The sequence below is a fragment of the Cupressus sempervirens genome, chromosome 1, assembly GCF_028749045.1.
Source record: "Cupressus sempervirens isolate cs-2001-9-10 chromosome 1, ASM2874904v1, whole genome shotgun sequence".
Lineage (NCBI taxonomy): Eukaryota > Viridiplantae > Streptophyta > Pinopsida > Cupressales > Cupressaceae > Cupressus > Cupressus sempervirens.
Genome location: NC_143118.1, coordinates 456,812,680 through 456,821,413, shown reverse-complemented (window position 1 = coordinate 456,821,413; position 8,734 = coordinate 456,812,680).

Here is an 8,734-nt window from a genome sequence, read left to right as displayed (position 1 = left end):
TACCTCAGAGGGCCATGGCTTGATTCAAGGAAAATAAGGACTTTTAATTGAGTGAATTCCATACTTTTTTTTATAAGATCATTATCTTGGAGATTAAATTCATCAAATTTTATAGATATGTACATGTTGCTACAGGGAAGAAATAACAGGACGTAAAAAAGTTCATCTCTAAAGTTTCTCAATTTGTATACACAGTGCATGCTTAGATTTCAAAGTGGATCAATGATTACATGATAGTTCCTGAATCAAAAAAGGTAAAAGAAACAACCAATGAAGAGGAGGACACCATCATTGGAGAATGATAAACATATTGTTTTATTAAAATTAGTATTTATATGCATAGTTAGTTTGTGATTGGATAGTTACTTATGAATAGTTATATTTTGAAGAGATCTAAAGCTTTGTTGTACCCCTTCATTTTATATAAGGGGTACCAAGATCTCATTTTCATATAAGTAACATAGATACAAATTTATCAAATATATTTCCTTTATACAACATTACAAAAACAAGTTGAACCTTAATGATTCATGCAGTTTCAATGTTTATGTAATTTACACTAGTTTTTTGTTGTCCCTTATTTCAAATATAAATATAAAGATACTTTCATTTGATGCTCAATTTGGATATCTAGATATTCAATAATTTTTTCTCAATATTTTCCTCTTGAGTTCATGTTATTATTGATGGATTGAACTTTATATGCATATTTGATTATCAAATATTACATGCTATATAATTTTTGTCTAATTGGTCTCCATCACCGAGGTTAAATATGTTAGAAACAATAGTCCACCAAGATAACTGAGAAGGGGGGGGTGAGTTAGTTATCCAATAATTAAAATATGTATCTTCTTTAAACAAACTTAACCATTCAACCAAAGTAAACAAAAACCATACGAAGATGCACATAGACAATTACACCAAATATGTTGACTAGGGAAACCCTTGATCAGAGGGAAAACTCCATTGGGAATGAAGCCACAAGATGATGTACTAATATAAATATTCCTTGTTAGAGGATGGACCCTATTAGGAATATATTACAACATTTAGTACAATGAGTCCCTATTAGCAGACTTTGAATCCCTGTTAGGAGATTCCAACCCTATTAGGAGTTGTGGTATAATGTATGCAAGAAGAGCCCACTGCCCAAACATGCAATTTCAACTACAAGAAGAGCTCACTACTCAAACAAGTAATTTAGTGTTATCTTCTTCTTTCCTTTGTCTTTCCTCTGTCCTATCAACTAGACAAATCACTTCTAACCTTGTAGACAAGATCATGAATCTTGGATCCAAATATCAAACCTCAAATCACTCAGCAAAACCTCAATAATGAAGTTTCCTTCACTTCCACATTACTTTTCTCAACTTTGCATTCTGCACTTTCTGCTACTTTCTGGACATTCATAATTCACATTCATCCATATCATCTACCATTATAAAGAAAAATGTCCTCCCTTTATATCAAGTCCATAAAACAATGCCCTAAGTCAGTTGTTAGTCCTTCTCAATTAATTATTATAGGACCACATTAAGAACACATTACACTTAGTGATAACCTTAATCTTCTTCCTTGTAACTTGAATAACTTTTTGTACATGCAATATTATGATGAGCAAGCTTAGCCACATCATCCTCAACTATTCTTTATTTCCTCAACCTTGATCCTTAAGATATCAACTCTGCTAATAGATATAACAAGTTTACCAAGACATGCCTCTGTAAACTCTATCTCAGAACAAGCATCACCAAAACTTACATAACTTCTTCTAGGCTTATCCTTTCTACTTTCGACATTAACTACATATACCAAATACTTAGACATATCTACCATAACCTCGGGTGGTTACAATGCTTGACTAGCTATTCGTATGAACTTGATCTTTCCACTGTTCTTCTGTCAAATACCACAAAAAACTACAATGTAGACATCAAACATGCTATGTTGAAATCAATGAAAAACTTAGTAATGAATGTAATATATCACCATTATTCATGCCTCCAACCAATCTTCCAACAATCTCTCCCTTTGGCATTGATGGCAACATAGATGACAAACATCTAGTTTCAAGAATACCAACAAAAGACTATTAGTTTTCAAATCATCTTCATCAATCATACTCCCCCATTGATATACCTCAATGTGCTATGTACTAAAAAAAAATTTGCATATTTTTCTTATCTTGAACATCTTCCTCAACATACTACCAAACTTCTCCCTTAGTATAATGTTTTTCATGCAATACTTCTCCCCCATTAACATCAATGTCAAAGGTTTCTGCAACCAACATCTTTGCATCAAATATAGCAACAACTTACTAGCTAGAGTGTCAAAAGATACTATTCAAAACAATATCAACAAGAGTCCTAGATGACTCTGTCCATCATAGATACTCCCCCATATAGGAAGTATTAGCATCCAGTCCACACAAACAATGGTGCTCTGTTACCCTGGACTAATGCACTCTTGCATCTTCTACTGTAATTTAGGAAGGGGCATAACCCCAAGCATACCTCACAAATACTCAAAAGTCTCTTTGGGAAGAGGCTTAGTGAATATATCTGCAATCTGCTCTTTAGTGCTCACATACTCTAATCCAATTTCCTTTTCTGCAACATTTTCTCTCAACATGTGATACTTTATAGAAATGTGCTTAGTCCTCAAATGCAATTCTATATTCTTAGACATATTTATCGTGCTTGTGTTGTCACAATGTATAACAACACATTCACTTATTTCTATCCTTATATCCTTTAGCAACTACTTCATCCAAATGACTTGATTGCAATTATTTGTTGCTACAACATATTATGCTTCTGTTGTACTTTGAGATGTACAATCCTACTTCTTGCTTAACCAAGGAACCAATATTCCTCCAAGAAAGAAAGATCCTCCACTGGTACTCTTTTTGTCATCCATATTGCATGACCAATCTACATCAGTATAAGCACTTAGAGTAAAATCATTAGAACTGTCATACCATAATCCAAACTCAGATGTTCCCTTCAGACATCTAAATAGCCTTTTCACTATTGCATAATGTGCTTCTCTAGGATCAGCTTGGAATATTGCAACAATTCTAACTGCATTTGCTATATCTGGCTTTGTGTGATTCAGATATTGTAATCCTTCAATCATAGATCTATACTTCTTATGCTCAACAGTAGGTGTCTCATCCTTTGTAGATAACTTGTCTCCAATTACCATAGGTGTTCCAATAGGTTTACATGTTTCCAAACAAAACCTTTTTAGTAAATCCTTCAAGTACTTAGTTTGAGAAATAAAGATTCCTTCTTTATTCTGTACAATCTACAATCCTAGGAAATATTTCATCTCTCCTATCATTACTCATTTCAAATTCTTTCTTCATTTCTTCTACAAACTTCTTACTTTCTTCATCATTTAATCCAAATATGATGTCATCAAAAAATATTACCAAAATCATCAAACCATTATTAGTTTCTTTCCAATATAGATTACTATCTATTATACCTTTGCTATATCCAAGCTTTGTCAACTGTTTGTCCAATATTTTATACTAGGTTATGGGTGCTTGCTTCAATCCATACAATGCTTTCATTAATCTACATACTATGTCTTTGTCATCTATCAAAGGACATCCTTCAGGCTATTCAATGTATACCTCTTCTTCAATTTCTTCATTTAGAAATGTTGACTTGACATCCATATGATATACTTTGAATTTCTTTTGTGCTACATAGGCTAAGAATAATCTTACTGCTTCTATTCTAGCCATTGGAGCATAAGTCTCCTCATAATCTATTCCTTCTTGCTATAAGTAACCTTTACATACCAATCTTTCTTTGTTTCTTACAACTTCTCCTTGCTCATTCATCTTGTTCCTAAATACCCATTTAGTTCCTATCACATTCTTGTATGTTGGTCTGGGGACCAATTCCCATGTTTCATTCTTTTCTATCTGATCCATTTCCTCTTTTATAGCTTGCTTCCAATAGTCATCTTTGCATGCTTCATATACATTATTAGGTTTTACTTGAGATATCAAGCATAGTTCTTCATTAACTTTTCTTCTTGTCATCACACCTTTGTCTTTGCTTCCGATGATCTGTTCGGATGGGTGATCCTTTATCATGCTCTTTCCTGAAGTAGGAGTTGTTATCTCAACTCTTGGATCTACTAAAGGTTCTGAGCTTTGTTGCTACCTTTTCTCTCCTTCATTCTGCACATCATTGTTAGTCTCAAGAAATACCTCATCATTCCTTGGCTTACTAACAACATCATCATCTAAATTGTAATCAAATATTCTCTCTTGTATTCTAAATTTCTCATCAATTATCACATTTGCACTTTCCATAATAGTCTTAGTTCTCTAATTATAACATCTATAAGCCTTTCTTTTTAATGAATAACCAAGAAACATACCTTCATCATTTTGAGCATCAAACTTACCAATGTCATCATCTCTCTTTATGTAACACTTACTTCCAAATAATTTGAAATACTTAACTATAGGCGAGTGGCCAAACCACAGTTCATACGGTGTTTTGTTTGTGTCCTTCCTAACTTGTACTTTGTTCATAGTGTAGATTGTTTTATTCATAGCTTCTATCCAAGATTCCTTGGATACATCATTCTCTACTAACATAGCTCTTGCAACTTTTGTAACAAACATATTCCTTCTCTCTACAATCTCATTCTGTTCAGGGGTTCTCAGAGCTGATAGTGGTGTTTTAATTCCATTTTCTTCACAAAACATGTTAAACTCATTTAAAGTAAATTATCCTCCTTTATTTGATCTTAAACATTTAATCTTCATACCAAATTCATTCTCAACTCTATTCTTGAATATCTTAAACTTGTCAAATGCCTCATATTTCACTTTAAGAAATGCAATCCACATCATTCTAGAAAAATCATCAACTAGAATCATAAAATATCTTTCACCGTATAATTTTCTAGTCTTTGTAGAATTGTTGAGATCTGTATGTACAATCTCCAACTTCATTGTAGTGGTAAACTTCTTGCTAGGAAAAAAAGTTATGTTATGCTTTGCTAAAACACATTCCTTGCAAATTGTGTTAGTAGGCTTTACAATTTTCAGCAAATCTCTAACAACAAACACTCTACTAGTCCTCACAATACTATCAAAGTTTATATGACAGAATCTCTTATGCCATAACCAACTATCATCTAATTTTGCAACCAAACATGTCATTTCAATAGAATTCAACTGAAATACATTAACTCTAGATCTAGTTACTATTCCAATTACCTTTCCATCTTTATCTTTGATCATGCAAGTCTTTTATGTGAACTGCAACTGACAACCTTTGTCTACTAGTTGTCCAACACTCAAAATAGTATGCTTTAAACTATCAACAAATTATACATCCTCAATGTTAGTTTTACCATCAAGAGTTATAGATCCAATACCTTTTACTTGGCATGTTGCATTGTTTACAACTCTGACAATTCCTCCATCCTAACTTTTGAAGTCAAAAAACTTGTTCATATCACCAGTCATATGATGTGAACAACCACTATCAATTATCCAATTAGATTTCTTCTCAACCAGTGATACCAAAGCTACTTTCTCTAGACTTTCTTCTTTAATTGCCACAAATCCAATTTCATCATCACTAGCACTTAATGCTTGTTCATCATAATCATTATCTTCATTTCCATACAAACATTCTCTATCTTTTCTAGGATTATGATTTCCCTTATACTTTTTTTCCCTTTTAGGAAACTTAGATGCATAATGACCATATTCATCACAAGTCTAACATCTAAAGAGTTTCTTACCTCCCTTTTCTCTCCTTACCAGAAGGACTACTACTTCGTCAATCTTTCTCTCTTCCTCAAATTTTTTGATTCTAGCTCAAAATCTCCTCTAGCACTTGTGCTTCTTGATAAGTTAGGTCAAATATTCAAGGCACTAAAAGCTATCTCTATTCTGGTTAATTCTTCAGACTGTCTCAGTTCATTCTCAACTACTTCAAGTCTTTCAAGCAATGTCTCCTTTTTTAAATCTTTGGTACATGATATCAACAACTGTATCATCTGAACCGTTGACTTAAATGGTGGTGTTAGAGTCTTCAATATCTTCCATATAACCTCATCATCTTCTTTGTTTCCTCCTTGAGCTTTAATACCTACAGTAATTTCTGATATCCTACTTATATATGTTCCTATAGATTCATCTTCCATCACTTTAGCATCTTGAAATGCACAACTTGGGCTTGTCATGTGAAACTGAAGGCAAAAAAGAATCCTTATATAGAGATTTCAAGGTGAGGCTCTTCGGGCAATGTAAGGGCCCATAGTTCAAATTTCAACTTGAATTATGATCCAATCACAATAACCAACTTAGAAGGGAAAAGAATTAAATGAATTTTAAACTAAAACCCTCCCGCATTCAGATCCAGAAGCCCGACATTAATTTTGGGGTCCTCTGAGACCACAATTTGAAAAGGGGGATCAAATTTGAATAGAGGTCAAGGAGGACCTCAAATTTGACCTAGGTCAAAGTCGACCTTGACCTTGACCTAGGGGTTCAGATCTAGTCAATGTTGAAAATAAGAGGCCCTGGGGATGCCCAAAGACTTGGAAATGATGACAAAATAGGGCAGAGTGCCAAAGAAGGGCACAAAGTCCTATGATAAATATGATGAAGGCTAGGAGGACCTATACTTGGACCCTACCTAGAAAATAGAGTCATAAAGAAGGGAAATCAAGGAGAATCCTCGAGATTCTAGCCCTAATTTCACCTAGAATGAAGAAATAGAGTGCAAATGCATCCTAAATGTAGGTCTATCATGATAAATGCACTAAAAGAGGGTGATAAATCTATCAAGATGGAAGTGCTTCCATTTTAAGATGATACAGTTTCTTCATGTCTCCCTAGTAGAGTCGCCATTTTGTTGGCTCCTAATTTAATAGTGATTTTAACTACCAAGAAGTTACAACAAAATGCATCTAAGGGAAGCTAACTTCTAAGATAGATGCACTTTGATAAGAACCTAGGTGAACTATAAGGTTATACTCCTTCACTTCAAGCTCTGCAAAACTTAGGCACGTAGAGCTTGGTTTCTAACAAATGTAGCCAATGATAAAAACATGTTCAAGAATCCACACAAAAAAGATAAAACCCTTTTAATATTATATACTTATGCATCAAACTATATCTGCAATTGCTAATCACACAAATAGAAGCTCACGAGCTAAGGTGGGCTCATCCTTTCAACTCTACAAACAAAAAGGGAAATGGTTTTGACATTTGATTTTAAAATACTTCAGCATAACCTAGATATGAAACAACAAAAGTATACAATTCCCTAACTAAGATCAATGTCCTATTCATTAGGTGTTACTCAAATCAAAACATACAACATCATATTGAAAATCTATCCATTTACTTTGTAAATGATACATCATCTTTCACAATGAATCTTCTGCTCATCAAAATCCTTCTATGTGACATACAACCTTTTCAAAATACACTAAGAATTTACTTGATTCATTGAATCAACAAAAAAACATACAATGACATACAACCCTAAACAAGTTACAATTGAGATCTGGGTTCTTTGTCCACAAATCATAGCAAATTGCACAACTCAGTAACAGGGGACAAGATTCACCATAAAACTATAATCTGATAACTGTTACTTTGTATTCATTTCTTTAAAATAAATACATCAAGATGTACACAATAACTCAAGAAAACACACAATAAACTAGATTTGAAACTATGACTTCGCTATTTTCTTAAGAAAATTACATATGTTGTTCATATAGAAATAAAATGTTGAGAATGGTGGAAACACAACAAAGAGAACTTTCTCAAAGTGTTGGAACTAACCTTACAAAATGAGAGAAGAAGAGAATATGTAGAAGAAGGAGTTGGGTCAGCTCTAATATGATCATGTCACTTATCATCTTCATTGAAGGAAAATCCTCTCTCCTCTCTGTCTTCAACTGAAAACCCAATCTAATCTTCATCATTGTTGCAACAAAATTTGAGAAAATATCTCCAAATGATGAAAAACCCTTCTTGGAAGAAGATCAGATCTTTTGATAAAAAATATTTCTAAAAGTCCCACTAAATGTTGGAATAACATTTTTCCACTTATAGCTACATGCATTTGGACTACAAAACTAGAATCTACACTTTGAGACATTTCCAACAGTATATGATATGCCAATATCTGGTGAAGATTTAGACTAGAATCCCCCCTTTGAAAATTAGGCATTAAAATGACGTTGCAAACCTTCTTCACAAATATTTGATTTTATTATAAAGTGATAACTTTATAATGTCATTCCATTAAAAAATGTAGGGCCTAGTGAATTAAAAATCCCTTTTAATATTTTCTATGACTAAGCACTCACATTTTGGCAATAACTGTCAAATTTTAATTTCAACAATTGAAGAATTCCCCCCATTTTTTTACATGGTCAAACCTAATCAATACTAAGGTGACATGTATCACCATCTAATTCATCTATCAAATCCTTGTTAGTATCTTGTCACTGCATGATCAACACTTTTGGGTGGCCTGCCACATCACTGCCATGTGGCATCGTTTGATTTGTTCTTGGATCTTCGCCATCTTTCCACCTTATCTTAGTCCACCTAGGTAACCTTGCCACATGTTGTGATCTCACTTATTTGTGATGACATCATGGATCCCTTGTGAGATTTTTGAATTACACCATGTGTCACCTATTGATGTCATTATCT